The 18872-nt window shown below is 40.0% G+C and overlaps 1 long non-coding RNA gene across 1 annotated transcript; it reads right to left on the bottom strand.

Annotated features, from left to right (window-relative positions):
• Positions 1 to 13948: 13948 nt before the first annotated feature.
• Positions 13949 to 16784, bottom strand: LOC115080828. Its single transcript, XR_003853680.1, has 2 exons — positions 16576 to 16784; positions 13949 to 15609 (listed from the first exon to the last, which is right to left on the bottom strand). It is a non-coding gene; the product is annotated as an uncharacterized LOC115080828 (long non-coding RNA).
• Positions 16785 to 18872: the final 2088 nt, after the last annotated feature.

Genomic DNA, 18872 nt, shown 5'->3' with positions numbered 1-18872 from the left:
ACAAAAAGAGCTCAAGCACTCCACAAGAGGATTATAACATCTGGCAGATTATTTAAAAAGAAGGAAAAAAGACTTCAGAATGCCTGCAGTGAGTATAAACTTCCTAACCAGCTTGGAATAATCACCAGTCTTAAAAACTTCCTATAACTTTTCTAGAGTGTTGAAAAAAAAAAAAAAAGAAAAGAATTGAAAAACTTATCTTAAATATTAATTTCAAATATTGACCCAACATGGCCAACATTTTGCCAAACAGGTTACATCAGGGAACCAAAAAAATCTGTGGAAAAAAGAACAAATTCTTAGTAAAGTAAAATATTATTTTCAAATGAATTAACAAGTCAACTTAGTTATAATCCAGGTACAAATTTAGAGAACAATCACATCTACTGCTTGATTTAACAGAATGGCACACTAAAACAACTAAAACATTAAGATGCCAAAGAGTCAATCACTGAAGAGATAGAAAACACTTTTCATTGATAAAAAAAAAAAAAAAATCAGATGATATAAATTCTCCAATCCAATAAATCAGAGCAGATATTTTAAAAACTCATCCAATCCAAATATGTTGTTTATTCATAAAAATTAATCCTGTTCAATATAAGAATTTAAACCAGCAGGTTCAGTCATCTTTAAGTGGAAAACCCATTTTTGCTCTCTTTACAATTCAGGACTACGATCATCCTCTCCCTTATTGTTTATCATTTGATCTCTAACTAAAAAATGAAGATTGTCAAAAGTAGGTAGATTAAAAAATGTGCTGCTGTCGGAGTTTCAAACCGTTTGTGCAATAAACAACTTTAATGTGCAAAATTCTCTTTTGGTCTTGCCTACGTATAATTTAGAACATGGACAGATCATAATATAAACAAGGAGTGGAATGATTTAAAAAAATATTTCCTTTTAGTTGTTGGGTATGTGAAAATTTTAGTTTGCTGAATGACACTGCATGCTTTTCAATGACCACACTGTGGTCACATACCATTCCCACACTGGAAAACCTCTTATATTGTAATGAGGATGAGAAATGTGATGGACTCAGGATATTTTTTAAATTATGTCCATGGGTTTATAGCCTCTCTGTTTATTTGGTTAAAGCATAAATACAAAACCAACAACTGAAGATTTGACCTAAGCACAAAGAAATTGTAATAAATAGGGAGCATGGTCATAATAAAAGTTGGACAGACTGTTTTAAAAAGAGTATAATGTGAAAAAGCACAGTATATTAGGACAAAAAAAAAAAAAGCCAAGGAAAAAAAAATCAAACAATAAATAAAAAAGCGAGAATCGGTCAACTTGATGTACTGAGGTATCCAGCAAGTACCACTGCTTCAAAAGAGAATTAAGTCAGAAGTTCCTTGGCATCAAAATCTGCTAATTCTAATTGGAAAATGATCCCATGCCAAGGAACCCAATCTTCCGCAAGTCTGTAAATGGGGCAATTGCTGTGTTGTCTCAACTTGTCTGTCCTTTGTCATGAAATTGTGGGAATTGATACCTAGGAGAATGATTCTTTGTCTACCCATGAAGTACTTCCCTTCCTTACTGCAACTCTCTGCTACCTGCTTGCAACTCCTTTTTTCTCATCAGTCTCCACTGCTCCAGGGGTGTATTAATTTATTTATTCACTTATTTATTTCAGAACTATATATCCCACACCTTTCCACAGTTCAAGGCAGTATACAGAAACAACATGCATAATAATAAAAGCAAAACAACCTGAAAACACTACAGAGGCCAGCTCAAACTAAAACCACAATATAGAAGCATAAATGGTGCCCAAACTAAGAAAAAATTAAAAATTTAAATAGTCAGAACTCTTAAAAAAAACCAAAAACCAACCACCCAGAGACATCCCCTTTGTACATATTACAAAAGCCTTCTGGCCAGCGTTTCTAAGCTCCCACTTGTTATAGAATGAAAAGTGCCAGCTATAAATAGATGGCAAATGAAAATCCATTTCTGCCTATAGGGTCTCCCAATGGTGAAAGCTATCTAGCAAAAAATTTTATTCATGCGCTAGCTGAAATAAGGAGGTCTTGAATGCCTTTTTAAATGTTTGAGTGCACACCATTATACGGAGGGACTCAGGAAGCAAATTCCCAAAGTACAGGATCTGCTCTTCTGCGGGATTCTATCAAGTGAACGGCTGGGGTGATGGCACATTCAAAAGGCCACGATGGGCTCTCTTCACTAGTGCTGAACAAGATAGGTCCCTGCAGTATTTCCGGTTCTAGAGGTAATCTGTGAGAGCAGGCTGTTGTGGGGTAAGAGGAGAGAAAAGGAGAAAGGATGGGAATAGAAGTAAAAGAAAATAGGATGAAGAAAGACCAAAAATTCAGTGTGCAGATGTTTAAAACGGGAAAGATTTTTAATAAACATGCAGTTTTTTGCTTGTTGAGAAAAAAAGTTACTCAGATTTTTAGAACTCTCCCAGAGAATTGCTATAGAATTGTCAAACTTGCTGCATAATGTTTTGAACCTTTCTCATGGAATCTACGAGCTGTTGCGGGAAACTTTGAATCTTTTGCCCAGGGGGTATGCAGATCTGGTTCATGAGGGCCATGAACCAGTCTGATTTTCAAGATAACTGTGTTAAGCAAATTAATCTGTGTCTTAACCAAAATGTATTGCATGAATGTTTATTGTAGGCAACGTGAAAATCAAACTCATTTGTGGCTCTCCAGGACCAGATTTCCACAGCTTTGTTTTATTGATCAGCAGTTTTGCTATACACATAGAATACATTTAGTAGAGTGTAAGGTTTGATATTAAAGAATTTGATGATAATCATGAAGTCCAGAATGAGATTGCCAGACCTGCTGCTGAGTGAGAGGAAAATAAAGATGCTGATGATGAGATATAGAAGATAGCTTTACAATAGTTACCTCATGACAGCTGTCAGATAGCATTAGCCCTTTCATTGAAAGCTAGTGCAAAGGGTTATGGGCTTGTATCAGATACTCACCAACTAAAATGACATTTTGAAGAAATATGTTAATTTAGAGTTTGATAAGGACAGGGAGCAATCTTTGCTAATAGACTGCAAAACATGACGTGATGGCTTAATTACAATACTTGAGTGGTTCCTTTTATAAAACATCTCCTGCAACAATCACATTCTCTGAGGAGCTGTTAAATTGTGTTACAGAAGTTGTGGCTGCAGATGCGTCCCTAAGACTTTTTCCAAGCATTCCCCTGCTGTAATCCTAACGTTTTGGCAGCTGGTACCTTATATTTTATAATCAATAAATTAAAAGAACAGAAAGCATGAACAGAAACTGACAGAAGCTATGACTTATCATCTCATGCAGTGTCAAAAAAAGAAATGTCTGGTGTGCTACAATATCCACAAGATGTGTCCCATGGATTTACTCATGCTGATAAAAGGCTGAACAGCTGCTGTTTTGCTTTTTACTAAGTTTAACAAACATGTGTCTACTAGAGAATCCAGCACATGTATGAAAATCATTGTGAAACTAGTGAAAGAGATGCTGATCAGCCTCTGACCTGTCAGCTAAGTGACAACAACTGCAGAAGTAAGGTTAAGTGGATCACAAGCAACACAGGTAAGCTTGTTCATATCACACAATGGGGCTGATTCACTAAAGGTCACCAACAATTAATGTGCTTGCTAAACCTCTTTATTGTGTATAAATAATAATATGCTTTTTACTAAAGATGTTGAGGTCCATTCAGAAGCATATAGTAGACCCACAAATGAGCAAAATGAAAGTCATTGGGGTAACACATGGGTATGGCAGCTCATCGAATAGCCTTAATTTGGAAAGGGCACCCTAGGATGAGATGGAACCAGTGGAGGCCTCTCATTCTGCAATTGAACAGAGATAAGATATGCCATACTGGGTCAGACCAAGGGTCCATCTAGCCCTGCCTTGGGCAATCATCCTCCATCTGGGAGGCAACGACCTGGCCTCATCATACGGCTTTGTCTAAATGAGGCAGAAGGATTGTATCTGGATTGCTGGTCTTTTCCCAGAGGCATACGACATTTGGTCCTGCATCAAGCTGTGATGCATCTGGTAGGTTGCACTTTCACATCAGGCAATTGAATGAACTAGAAAAAAGAGTAACAAGTGAATGTGTCATTTTATGCCCATTCTACAGGGCATTAGTGCCACTCACGAACTGATTGATGAGAATTGTTCTGGATTACTGCTTTTGGATGGGGTGTATTTGTTGGATATAAGTCTGGACATATTATTTAACAGTGACTTACAAGATATTATGGGGGCACGATTGGGGAGTTATGGTTGCAGCTGTTAATCAGAAGGGAGCTCCTTGGCAACTGAATGCATTAGCGGGTGGCCAACATACAGTGACCCCAAAAGAAGCTGTGAGGCAAGAAAGTTTAAAGGGATCCAAAGTATTGACCCTATCTACATGATTGCTCATTAATTGATATGGTCTGTAATTAGTTTGCATTTGCAACACAAGTTCACTGCTTCAATGGCTGGGGAAATGCAGTAGTATTTGTGCTAACCTTGGGGACCCATAACTCCAATGGAATTAGGTCCAAGAAATCTAGAATGCAAATAGATGATTGCAACTATGGTACGTTTTTATGGCCAGATATGATTGGCATTGTATCAAATGGTAGGGGCATTAAAAAGATATAGGTATAGGGCACTGGAGCTATATTGTATCCAAAATAAATGTTAAAATAAATCTGTTTTATGAACAATTAGTGACAGTATTGATGGGCAGCTTAAGCATGTGGGTGAAGGGGAATTGCTTTTTGGGAGGACATTTAAAACTGTTCATGCTGTACTAAATACTGGCGTTTCAGCATACTAACCAGAAGTTACCAAATGAGGTCTGTTGGATGTAATCATGTTGTTTCCACAGTTTTTGAATTGCTCAAGTGTATCTGCCTGAGCAACGTCAGTCTTTGAAGCTACATTGATTTAATAATTTCACTGTCTTCAGAGTTCTGTATTAGGAAATTATGCCAAAAAAAAAAAAATCCATGATACAAACAGCTCAAGTTTTGGGGTAAAGAACAAATCTGATGTAATGCAAAATCTTCCACTAAAAGAAGTGTTTGTGATAAGATGTATACTAAAAATGTGCCAAAAATGATGTGCGACTTTCGTTTTATCCTTGCGTCTGACCTAACAATGTAATAACTGTAATTACAAAATTATCTAGCATATCGCTGTTGGAAAGGTGGAAACCACCTAACTTACTCTTGCAACCAGTATGTGACATGTGCCTGTCGCTGATAAATGTGGAACAGAAAAAGGATTTTTCCATAGCTTCCTCTGTATCAAGTTATGAGCCAGACAGTCCCTTTGGGCCTTTATTAAGATTTTGCAGACTTGATGAAAGGAGCATAACTAATCTGTAACTACTGAAAATTAATCACAAATTATATTGAATTTGTCCAAGAAAAAGATATCACCTACAACTTGTTTGTTGATCTTTATTTCTGTCTCAGAGAGGAACTGTCCCGAAAAAAATGAGGAAATAAGGAGACAGCTCTCTTTCTCTGTGCCCTTGCCACAAGGACAGTGATGAGGTGTGCTGCAGAATTCACAGAAATCTGACAGGAGCTGTGATGTGAATGTTTCTGCCATGGCCGCTGGAATGGGACTTAGGTCATCATCTCCTTTCACATAGATAGGGATCTTAGTTTTCAGTTTATATTTTACTTTTCCTGGAAATTTCAATGTTATAGCAAAATAAATCAGTGGAAACATTACTTTACCACTGATTTTTCTCCTGTTTGTTAAGATAATTTTTTCCACAGAATTGGTTTTTTTTTTTTTTATAACATTGAAATTCCCAGGAAGAATAAAATAAAATCTGAAAATTAAGGTTCTTATGCATAGATCATTACAGATGGGATTTGAGCTGGTGACTTAGAAATGAAAAGGCTCAATAGTGGTAGAAACTAGTCCCATGAGCCATCAAGCACCTGCTTTAAAGAGCACTGGCTTACTAGTGTCCAGTTAATTCTGCAACTGCTGCTTTTTTTTTTTTTCTGTAACTGAATCATTTTAAGAGCATCTTTTTTACTGGTTCTTTTTTTCTCCTATAATATAGACTGTCTGCCTATGGCAGAATGTTAATTTTCCAATTATAGATTTTATTTCTTTAATTGATCAAGTAATGGAGCTATATTTCATTTCATGAACTTTTCTGGTATTTTCTACAACGTCATCTTATCGATATGGCTCTGGATCCCAAACCTAGGATTTAATTTTCAGTTTAGGAGTATATTCCCTATATAGTACTGCATTATCTGTGATACAGCACTGCACCAGCAATGAAATAGATTGGCATTGGTACTGGACTGAGATTAATAATGTCACTAATTATATCTACAAGGCTAAAGAATGTTCTGATGAACAACAACAACAAAAAAGGATATGCCTGCTATTTTGCCATAGCAGAATTCAGAAACTTTCCATCATCCTTACACTTTTCAATAAAATATCTTATTTCTCCACAAAAAAATATTTTAGAAGCATATGCATGCCAATGTGTGTGCCCCTTCAGTTCACCCTGGGTAATATCTCATCTATAGCAATGCCCTGAGTATTCTCTACAGATTGTGTCTTTCTTGCAAGAAATGAGAAACTAGTGGAAGCCAAAATCAGCAGGCTGAGGGAGATTTCTTATTGAGTATGGCAGTAACTCCATGAGGTCTGTTAAGAGAAGTCTCAGGATAAAAGGATGATGTCATCAGCCCAGCCAAACTGCAGGTTGATAAGAGGTTGATGTGAAGGTTGATGTAAAACACCAGGGACAGAAGCTAAGCAACAAATAATCCAGGTAAGTGATTTATAGCTTTGCTTCTTTCCTTCTGAATGAGTACAGACCCACCATAACGGGATTTTCATCTTTGTACAAGTAGAATTAATTACAAATCAGGTTAATATTTATTTTCATTGTTTTTATCTGGAATTTCAACTGTTGAACATAATAGTAGTTAGTCCAATAAAAAGGTATCACCTTTAACTTGTCTGCTGACTTTTAATTCCACGTATCCAAGTGCACTAACATGGCAGCCACCATTCTTCCTCTTTTAGCTGTGAATGTAAGGACCTACTGAGTTTCCTACTACTTTAAATTACTGCCTCTAGCATAGCGACTGAAATGGTTTCTCCCAACTTTAAATTTAGCTGTTTAGTTTGAACTGAAAAATGGGATATTCCCAAAAAGGGAAATAGAGGAGACCACTACTGAATTTCTAGAGAGATCTCTGGTGTAAATCATCAGTTTGAAGGGAGGAACATAGAGAGAACCTATCCATGGTTAATAAAGGGGATCACAACAGGATTTCCAGAAGCTTTCTACATGTAGCTTCTTGCTATGTATTAAGAAGAGAAGAGTAAAGTTCTTTTTTACTCAACGCACAATTAAACTCTGGAATTTGTTGCCAGAGGATGTGGTTAGTGCAGTTAGTATAGCTGTGTTTAAAAAAGGATTGGATAGGTTCTTGGAGGAGAAGTCCATTACCTGCTATTAAGTTCACTTAGAGAATAGCCACTGCCATTAGCAATGGTAACATGGAATAGACTTAGTTTTTGGGTACTTGCCAGGTTCTTATGGCCTGGATTGGCCACTGTTGGAAACAGGATGCTGGGCTTGATGGACCCTTGGTCTGACCCAGTATGGCATTTTCTTATGTTCTTATGTTCTTATCTGTTTTCAAGATGTCTATGATAGATATATATGATATAGATTTGCAAGCCCTGCCTGCATTGTAGGCACGGATACCTTGTGGATGTTCATTGTGGATGTCCTGAGGACCAGACCTGTTGAGGTGCTCCAGGACCGGTGTTGCCTATCCCTAACCTAGTTATTCAAGTGATTCATGTAACTGTGCTTGACACCGAAAACATGAACCTTTCAGAGTTTTCTGGAAAGGACTAAGGAATTAATGTGCTGTTATGATCCCATGACTTCCCTCAGTTTCCTTTCGTCTGCTGGAGCTGTCAGATATTGGACACATGTGTTCAACAGCCACTATGCTTTCCTTTTGGCAATTTTGGCCTATTTCAAGCTTTGGCTTCTGAATATCTGCTTAGTTTTACTAAGATTTTTTGATATTTCCTAAGTTTTCATTGTTTTTCATTGCCTGAATTTTCTTTATTCCTTTGCAGTAACATAAAGCAATCTGTGCAGCCACATCTTTTTTAGTTTCAGGTAGTCTTACAAAATCCTTCTATACTTTCTCTTTATACATTTTTTTAAATATATAAGTTCACACCAACATATCACAAGACGTTTCCAGAAAAATGCAAATGTCACAAATACAAACCTCAAACTGAGATCTATAAAATAAGGAAGAAGGCAACAGAAGGAAATATTACTATAAAAAATTAAAGTCCACACTTATGCCAAAAAGTGAGCAGATCAAAAGCTGTTACATAGCCAAGAACAACAAACAGAGAAAACAAAGAACAAACAGAGAAAAGGAAGGTGAAAAGCAGGAATTCAATGATTCTTCACAGGAAAGAAAAGTAAGCGCTGCAGGCACCTGGGGTTCCGAAGAAGACAATGCAACCTAATCACAGGATCTTAAAAAGTATATTATTGAGGGTCTTTATATATGTAGAGATCCTGTCAGACTCCTTCAAGGATCCATACAGATATTCCGTTTGCGTGGGGAGGAAGTGTAGTAAACCTGTGGGTAGGAGAAATTCCACCATAGGGAAAGTATACATGATGAGGTCCATACTTAGACACAGATTGGACAGCAAAGTTAGACCTAGATTCATCAAATCACTATAAATATAGCAAAAATAGCACCCGCGATAAAAACATGGACATGGCTAGGCTAATTTGCAGCCTGCCACATTGCATAGGTAAATACCGCATGCAGCGTTGCATCAGTGCACGTGGTGTTGTGTCAGCACATCGTGTGTTGTGTCCCTGTGTGGCACGTCATTTTACGTGGCTAGCATAAATTAGTGCATGGTTAATTATTTTTTCAGTTTATATATCCCGGTTTCCTGCAGCTGCCTCTTTGAGGATATGTCAGGAGTTTGGAGAGAGGAGGTAGGCAGGTGTTGGTGGCTAGTTGGAGGTTCTTTATAGTGATTACTGAGTGAGTTGTCTTGTTTTCTGTTGCCATCTGTTTCTCTTTAGCTTGGTCTTTTGTCTTCTTTGTTGGAATGAAAGATTTTGTTTGTTAGTCCAGTTTGTCTATCTTTTTATGTGGAGGAGTGTTGGTGGATGAGTGGTGTTTGAGGTGAGGAGGAGGAGGAGGAGGAGGAAGGAGCATGATAGGTGTGAGGATAGAGGAGAGGAGAGGCGAGAGGAGAGGAGGAGAAGTAAGGAGGAGAGGATGTGGGAGGAGAAGGACAGGAGGGCTAGGGGAAGGAAGAGTAGGGACTGAGACAGGAGTAGAGGTAGACAGGAGGCAAGTGATAGGAGGAGATGAGAGGGGGAAGGGGAAGGGGATAGGCAGGTGAGGATGGAGGGCAGAGGATATCACTCTAGTGATAGACAGAGAGGGCAGAGGGGAAAAGAGTTGGCAGGGCAGGGGGGAGGAAGAGAGGGGAAAGAGGAGTGGGAGAGAGAGTGAGCAAAGGGAGGACAGCTTTCTGGAAGCAGAAGTGGCACCACCTTCTGGCAGCCAGGTAACAGGACACCCTCATCTCAGAGTTATCAAGTTCAGCATCCAGGATAATGAGAATGTCATTGCAGGGGTCCTGGAGCATTATGCCATGCTGTTTGGCAACCTATATTTTAGACGTACGCTCTTGAACCATTATCTGGGTTCAACCATCCCAGGAGTTATCTATACAATACAGCACTTAAGAGGAGATTTGAGAGTAAAAGTTGCCCCTTTCCTTCTGCACTGCATTTTGCATTGATAGAAAACGTTTACACTTGGACTGCTTCTATAAGACATCTCGATACATTTGGATCCTGGTACCCATAAATTCCTTTCTCAAGGCACCGAAAAAGAAGATACATTATCAAGATTTTATTAGACTGTAGGATAAGAGTAACCAGCAAAGTCCCGGTCAAAGACTCAAGCTCTTGATCAGTGAAAACAGCTTACAAAGGAGAATCAACTTTTGAAACCTTAATTGCCTTTACAATGGGTAGCAAAGGTTCACAAGAAATATGTAAACATTTTATGAAATAATTTTTAACTCCAACCAAGAAACGTTACTGAAGTATGGAAAATTAGTAAGTCTGATATTTTGCTGACTAACTAAGGGGCTAATGCAATACAGTGCGCTCAGCTGAGCGCACTGTTTAACCCGCAATTGGACGCAGGTTGTGCAGGCACGTGCACAGATCCTTATGCCATAAGAGGATTAGCACCTCCACAACGCTTGTCCAACGCATGGAGAAACTAATAACTCTCATCACATGCAAATGCATGTTGATGAGGCTATTAGTTAATCACCCGAAATGCAAAAAACCCCCCAAAAATGTGCATCTAAAACGCACAGTTTGCACTCAGAAACTAACGCCTGACCAGAGCAGGTGTTAAATTATTATTTTTTTTAATTTATGCTTTACTAAATTTCTCATACATTTTACAATGAAAAATAAATAAGTAACTTGGATAACATAACACTACATTCAGGTAATGGATTTAAAAGAAAGAAAACATAAACATATGTTATTCCAATCATTAAGTCCACATTAAGTGGGGAAGCCTTAACAAACAAAGAAATTATATATATTAGGAAACATCCATAATCCTATATGAATAATCAGAGACAAAATACTCTTATTGATCAGCCTTATAAATCCACTATAACTATTACAAATCCCTCATCCACCTTTATCAGAAAGGAATACCTCCAGATGGGAAGGTTCAAGAAAAACACATTTATTTTTTTGAAGTGTAATAAGACACAGGGAAACTTGAGGAAGAATGTGGCTCCTAGGGCCAACACTCTTTGCCTCATCATAAGAAATGGTTTCCTTCTTGACTATGTATTCCTTGACATATCTGGGAAAACCTGGACTACTTCCCACAAAGCAAAAAAACTTTTATTTTTGAAATACTTTTTGTATGACAAGATTTTTATCCTGCTCCAATCCAAAAGCTACTATTAAGGTGGCTCTTGTAGACATGTCTTCAGTTGAAGCCTCTAAAAAAGATGTTAAATTTGGGCTATTGTTATTTAATATATCTATCCCACCTTCAGGTGCTATACATTCCCTCCTTAAATTAGATATATAATACATCTTTGAAATGAATAAATCATTAGATATACATAATATCTCTTTTACATATTTTCTAAACAATTCCTGTGCTGAGAAAACCTTCCAAGGTATCTTTTATGAAGGTAGTCCCAGTCGCCTGTAAAGATGTTATCTATGTGCCCAAAACTGCACTTGAGGCCTCAACTTGGTCTATTCTTTTACCATAGTCCTCCATTTTCCTCTTTATCTCACTGGAAAATATTGTGGATTGGGTTATGGATTGGGATAGCCTCCTCTCCATCTTTGTAATAGCTTTCCAGATGTCTACTAGAGAGATATTCTCAGGCTCAATCATTTCATTCTCCTCCACTCCCTTATCTGCTGAAGCCATCTTTAGAGACTTCTTCTCTTCCTCTTTAGCTGTTAACTCCTCTCTTAAGTTAGAGGTATTTAAAACAGTTACCCCTTCACTTCCAGGAGTATTGTTGGATTTCTAATCCTGGGCAGGACTAGCAGTAGCCCCCAATGAAAAGGAGATTTCTTGCACTACCTTCCTAGAGGTCTGGCTCACCCTCCGAACAATATGGGTGTCCATCGGGCCTTTCAGTTCTTTAACCACGGGTGTAGATGTTAAAACTTTTATCTTTCTTTTTTTCCCAATCGAGGATACTCAAACGGCTTTCTTTTCAAAATTTTCCCCAGCGGCGCATCCCTTTGGCGCATGGCTTCGGCAGCGTGCCAGAGGCTGCACGCCACTGTGCAGCTCTTTAAATCGGCACAGCAGCCATCGGATTTTAATGACATCTGAGCACTTCCAAATGTTGTACAGAAAAGCAGAAAATACTGCTTTTCTGTACATCCTCCTGCTTAATATCATTGCGATATTAAGTAGGAGGAAGGAAAACTTTTAAAAAGTTAAAAAAAAACCCCACATTTAAAAACAGTGCCGGCAGATAGGTTTGGGAAATGATTGCTCAGTTAACAAGTGTCCATTTCCTGGAACCCATGGCTGTGCAACGAATAGGAAAACAGATGCCGATAAATTCAGTGATGTTTTTCTTAACTGGTGGACGGCTGCTGGCAGTCAATGACTTGCGGGCTCCCACTGTCAAGGAGGTGCTAGGGATGTGCAATTGACCCCAGTACCTCCTTGCCAACGTGACTCCTAATTTAAATATTGCATGGCATCCCCAGGACTGAGGAGAGGTGTCTGGGGGCACGCTAGGAAAGCAGGCCCGGAATACTCAGCGCCCACCTTTAGCGTTCTATTTTTGTATCAGACCCTAACGTTTGGAGAGTCTGAACCCTTCTGGAAGTAATCGCACTCACTTTAGCAATTGAAGCCTTAGCATGGAGGATTAGCCCACAGATTAGGGCAGCTAGCTCTGAATCAGGGAAACCAGCATTCAAATCCCACTGCTACCCCTTGTGAGTTTGGGCAAATGACTTTATCCGCTATTGCCTCAGGTCTAATCTTAAAGGTAATTTTCAAAGGCTTACTTGCAGAAAAAGCTCCAATTCAACAGCTCCATTGATTAATGGTAAAAAGCGTACTGACCACATTAGGCCAACCCTCTATCATCTTCAGTGGTTACCTGTCTGCTTTAGAGTACAAAGATACTGTTCCTCATTCACAAACTTCTCAGCATTTCCTCTCTGCCCTGGATAAATTTCCTGTTATGGATATACCAACCTACTAGGAACCTAAGATCCCAAGACAGGGGAATCCTTGAGGTGCTCACAGTGCGAGCAGCTAGAAAATCAGCAACAGGAGACTGTGCTTTTTCACTGGCTGCACCTGCTATGTGGATTACTATACCCATAGCTTTGAGACTAATGGAGTGCACCAAAACATTTAAAACAGCACTAAAATCATTTCTGATGAGTCTGGCATTTGCATAAAGTCTTGCTTTGAACTTGAAGATTTCAGCTTCCAAGATCGATTTTGGTTATTGATTGTCCTGTATTTTGTCTAGAGATGTGAATTCGTCCTGTTTCGGGGACAACAAATCCCGAATGAATTTTTCCCGAAATTTCAGAAAAAATTCATTTTCAGGTTAGTGCGCACTAATCCGAAATTCGGGTCCCCCGAATTTCAAAGGCCCGAACCTTGGGAAATACGATATTTCCTGTGGCTGGCCGAAAACAAAGCCCGAACCAAAACCTTATGTCTGCTGTTGCAGACATAAGGAGGGCTAACAGAATGAATCAGCATGAACTGTGAAACTGAGATCAACTGTGAGGGAAGCAGATATAGCAAGCAGGTTCGGGCTTTGCACATCACTAATTTTGTCTGTTAGGTCATTTTGTCTCTGTGCAAATGTAATTTTTATTATATATCTTTTATCTTGTAAATCGCTCAGGGCTTGTGCATGAGTGATTAAGAAATTTTAATAAAGACAAATACAAATACATATACATGGCCTGATCATATGTAATGCATATTTTAAAAAGGGGCTACATACCCATGTACATATGAAAAAATGGGGTGTATCAGGACGAGGCTAACACTTACCCATGTAATGAGGTATTTTAAAAGTAATTCATGCACGAACATTGAAATGCCAAAAAGTGGAACATGAATCAAATAAGTAAATAACTTAATACATTTTCATGTACTATTGCTCATTTTTGCACAGAAGTGCAAACTTTCCTTTTAATTTTTGACTTGGTGTTTGGCAAGTTGGCTTCTCCGGGTGAGTGGACACAGGAACAGGCGAGGGGGTGGGGAGCGAGTGCACCAGGATCAGACTAGGACCTACTGGGACAAAATGGGACATATCTGGGTCATTCAAGGGGTGTGTGTGTGTGTGTGTAAAAATGAGGGTACCTAGGATAGATTGGGCCACACTGGGTGGTAACTGTGACATACTGGTTTATATTGAGGATTACTAGAATACATCAAGGGTAACTGGAACATACAGGGCTATATGGAGGGGGGGATGTTTATGTTACTGGGACCTATTGGAACCTATTGGGGGGTGGGAATCATTGCTGGAGATTATGTTTTCAACATGAATCTATTAGCTTTATAGACATGTATGGCACAACACATCCCTCAATATGCAGGTGGACTGTGATGCCAAGGACATCAATCTGGATGTTGTGGCCAGTTTCTGGTATTCACTCACAATGCATACATCCTCTAAAAGTCAGGAATTCACAAGGGACTGTCTTCTAGGTAAGAATGCATTTATCCCTACCACCACATACCAACTAACCTCTTCTTATTGTCTCCCTCATATTATCTAGGTGGACTGACACTTTTGGCCCAAGAAGTCTGCTCTAACCCTGCCTTGTGAACTACCTTGTTGTCCAACCCAAGGGCATATCTAATTGTTCTTCCCTGCTTTCTCTGCTGTAGGTGATAGATGATATCCACTCAAACCCTGGCTCCTGATCCTTCTAGCTAACCCGCAGACCACGCAGTTGTTCACTACAACAGGTCCCACAAGCAGACCAGGGCAGTCATCAAGACAATTTTCATCCTCCTCAAAAAGTGTTTATGCTGCCTGGACAGATCTGGGGGATGCCCTCCCAACAAGTCCTAAAGTCTGTGAGATCTTTTCAGTCTACTGCATGCTTAATAACTTGGTTAGAACCAGGTTCCATCTCCTCCAAAGAGACTAGAAGATCATCTAGATGAAGAGGAGGAGAAGAAAAAGCTGAGTCAGGAAAAATTGAAGGAGATTCATCATTAGAATTGATGGCAGGATATAGAGCAAAGGAATATTTTTGAAAGGTGGGAGCGTCTCTCTGTGACAGTCATAGTAGTGATGGTGCAGGCTACATGGGTGAAGGTGGTGGTGATGGTGGTGGCATCAGAGGAGGTGATACCATAATGGACAGAAGTGGAGGCATAGGTGGAGCAGCCAAGGGGGCAGGTAGAACTCCAGCCTGAGAAGGCACCGTCCAGACTGATGATGTTGCAAATGTTGGTGGGGGTTTCCTCCAGGGAGTCCTAATATAACATGGAGCTGGTGAGAGTTGTAGCTGGCAGGGGGCATCCTCTGCAACATCTTTCTCCACATTGCAGTCTGGGCCTCAATTGCATGAAAAATGTCCCTATTGTCTGCCTGCATTTCCTGCCTCATGCCCTGCATTTCTCAGTCTTACCATCTGTTCCACTAATCTGTTAAGTGTCTCTCCTCTAGTGTGGCCTGCACTTCCTCTTTTCCAGGACAGATGAGGTCTTCTGCAGCAGAGTTAGGGTCCCTCAGGCCACTTGCAAGCTTCTGGAGATCTGGCTGCATGAAAGTGTAACAGTCACCTGGGTCTCAGCCATGTCCTCCTTTTCTTCTTCCTCCTCCAACGTGGGCTGTCACTGCTCAGATATTAGGTGCTCCTCTGCAGACCCCTCATCCTCCTCACTGTCCTCTTCAGGGCTAGGAGGCAGCATCTGAGATTGATGGCCACTGGGTCCTGGTCATTCTGAATCTTCAGGTGGATAATTCTCTGCAAAAAGTAAGCATGTACATACGCTCAATATACATGCAGTGTGGCTTCTTCTCTTCACAGTTGTTGGAGCTGTCTCTTTGCTTACCAGAACAGCTTCCTGGGCCCATATCTAGCACCTCCAGCTGCATTAGTCTTGGCCCTGCCCCAGAACGCCCATATCCCGCTCCTTCCATGTCCTTTTTTCACCCTTTTCGTCTTTACGTGTGCTCAGGTATGTATGCACATATTTTGTGACTTCTTAAAATGTGCGTTGCTTGTATTTTTGCATGATCAATGCTTTTAAAATTGACCCATATATGAGCTTATTTGTCTGGACTGGAGGCCATACAGAAGAAGCTGGACCTTCATGACTTGACAGACTATAAGATCCACCTCATGAGTTATAAAGTTAGGCTACCTCACTAGTACTCCCGTCAATTGAGACATGATACAAACAAGAAGACACGCACAGGGAGCCAGCCCTTTATCCCTACATACACATGTAAATTGCATGTATTTCCATATGTAAAGGGTGGAGCATATGCAAGTACTTATTACATGTATACATAATTAAGAGATGGCAAAAATATGTGTGATTGGTATTGCAAGCATAAATATGTGTACCATGTGTGTATATATTCTCTTTTAACCAGTGGTATAGCTTACTGTGGTGGTGGAAGTCTCTTAAGAACTGCTAACAGGCACTCTTGAGTCTCCATGAGTCACCCTACCACTACAAACAGACTCCTGAGGTCAGCTTGGATCCCTCTCATCTCTTTCACCATCATCTACATTCCCTGTCTGAATGCCTCCTCAGATATTGACTGATGGCCTGGAGCTGTGCTCCAGCCACAGATAGTGACAGGTCAGCAGAAGGTAGTGAAAAGGGTTGAGGGGGGTCTGGGCCTCACCCAGCCAGCAAGGGCTGACTAGCCTGAGCCCACCATCCCTAGATCCTGGGGCTGAAGGGGGAGGAGTTCCTACCAGGGAGGGGAGAGTGACGTCTGTAGCTGCTGGCCTTGGGACTGTTGTAGAGGGGGTAAGGGACTGGACTGCCATGACTGGGTACCCTCCAGATTGTGGTGATGGAGGGATTCTGGTGTTGTTGGCTGCTGCTGCTGCTCCCTAGTGGTGGTGTCAGCTGCAGAAGCGTCAGCAGGACTGAGACCTCACCATCATATTCTCCTTCTTCAGTTTCCTCCTTCTCAGATGACGATGATGAGGTGTCATCTGTGAAGAAACTGGAAAATTAGTATCATTTCATGTGCTTACATGTTCCAGGATGTGATTTGCATTCATTCAGGTAGTTAGAGGGCATTTATTTTCTAGTGGTGAAGACAAAGGGAAGTGCTCCTAGCTATGGGACACCCACAACATATAGGTAGTGGCAAAGCTAGAATGGTTACTTGAAATAAACAAGCTTCAGTTCACCAGTATTTTCCTAGATGGGGACTCGCTTGTGATATCGGCTCAGAGGAACAGTCTGTTTCAGGCTAGTTTGCATTGGATTGTGGTCTATATAAAAAGGCATCAAGGACTATCATGCAGCACATAGTGTGTAGGTGTTGCTAGGATAGGGGACATCTATTTTCCATGAAAATAAATTTAGGAATGACTTTCAACACCCTGAAGAGTTTCCATCTAGGCCTGAGGGTGACTTCCAAGTAATGCTTCATGATAGTGCTGCCTCTGACCCTGAGAAATTCCAAGGTCCATGTATGTTAGCATGAGAGTTCATTTAAGCACATAGCAGAGACGGGGTGTGGTTGAGTGGTAAGCCAATAGTGTGGCTGGTGATCAAAATAGGACATAGCTCCATGTGAAAAAACTACATGATGGCTCTATCATAAACTTACTTCCAGCTCCATACCTCCCAGGCACGCACTAACACAGGTTCAGTCACCTCTGCTGTTTCTGGTACAGATCCTGGGCCTTCTAAATATCCTCAGTCATATTGATAAGTAGGAACACAAAGTGTATAGTGTACAGTAGCTGCTACAGTGATCTCCTTATTTGTACATATCGATGTATTCTACTGATGTTTAGAGTGAGTAGCATGGCTCATTGTACTCTCTTAATGCACCTAAAAGTGGTGTACTGTCATCTGGCCTGAAAGTCCCCCAGAACAGAGACACTCCATTATATGCCATAGTATCCCTTTTCATGAGGGAGCAAGCTGGGCAGTCCAGCTTGTAGGAATATTTATTCCAGAGAGCACACAGCTTTGGATAGTAACAGAAACCATAGAACAGGGCCAAATCTTTCCCTTCTGAAAAAATGACATTAGTTTACTCCGCTATTAGGGCCACCATTAAATCTATTACATATCCTTGAGGAAGTTCTATCTCGTAATTGCATCTTCACTGTACTTCTGACTAATGATTTAAATCTTCCCTTGTTGTTCTTGCTTATGATTTCACTCTTGCATTATATTTACATGGCAACACATATACTTTGATCATACTATTAATGGAATGTACATCTGTTAGAGATTTACATATTTATTTTTGTCCTATCTGTAGGCAGTGGGAGCATTGAGGGGAAAGGATCACCTTGCTGGTGGCTGAAAGGAATCAGTAAGTTTTTGCTTGGGACATTGTCTTTTTTAAAAGTATTGGGGCAAAGTTAACTATTTGGGAATTTATTTAGTGTGTTTTGTGTTTTGCTTTTAATAGTCAGTACGGTAGCGAATAAACAAGTTAGACTGTATTTTTAAATAGTCAGTCAGTAATGCAGCTAGTAAGCAGAAGTTAGTGCGTTTATTGTTAAAAGTCTGTAAGGCAGCTAGTAAGCAGAACTGAGTGTTTGCATTTAAAAAAAAAAAAGGAGCCAGAAACTAGAAATAAGCTAGGAGCAGTGTATACCTAAGTAAAAAGGTTGAAAAGTTCAGTTCAGTTACTCACCTTGGAAAGCTGTTGAGGTAGTGTGATTTGGTTTGAATAGGTACCAACATTTGTTAATCAAGAGAGCAGTGAGTCACTCTGGCTGACTAACTGAAGTTAGACTGTTTGTATTACCCACCCCTTGCCCACCCCCTAGTTCATCCTTTAATTTATAGGCAAGTGCCACTTTCACAAAAAAAAACAAAAAACCAACAACAACAACAACAAAAACTTTATTGAGAGTTTGATCAGTCCCCTGTAGGCCACTACCAGACATATAGTGAATTCACTAATACATTTAAAGGGCGTTAATTAGACACATTCCTACTCCCATAGCAACCTAAAACTTAACTAGGAACTGAACAAAATTGAGATGAAGGCAGCAGTCCAGCAGCAAGA

Source organism: Rhinatrema bivittatum, chromosome 1 (assembly GCF_901001135.1).
Source record: "Rhinatrema bivittatum chromosome 1, aRhiBiv1.1, whole genome shotgun sequence".
In the NCBI taxonomy this organism is placed as follows: Eukaryota; Metazoa; Chordata; class Amphibia; order Gymnophiona; family Rhinatrematidae; genus Rhinatrema; species Rhinatrema bivittatum.
The sequence above is the reverse complement of the archived record's forward strand: the minus strand, read 5'-3'. Positions and strand labels throughout refer to the sequence as shown.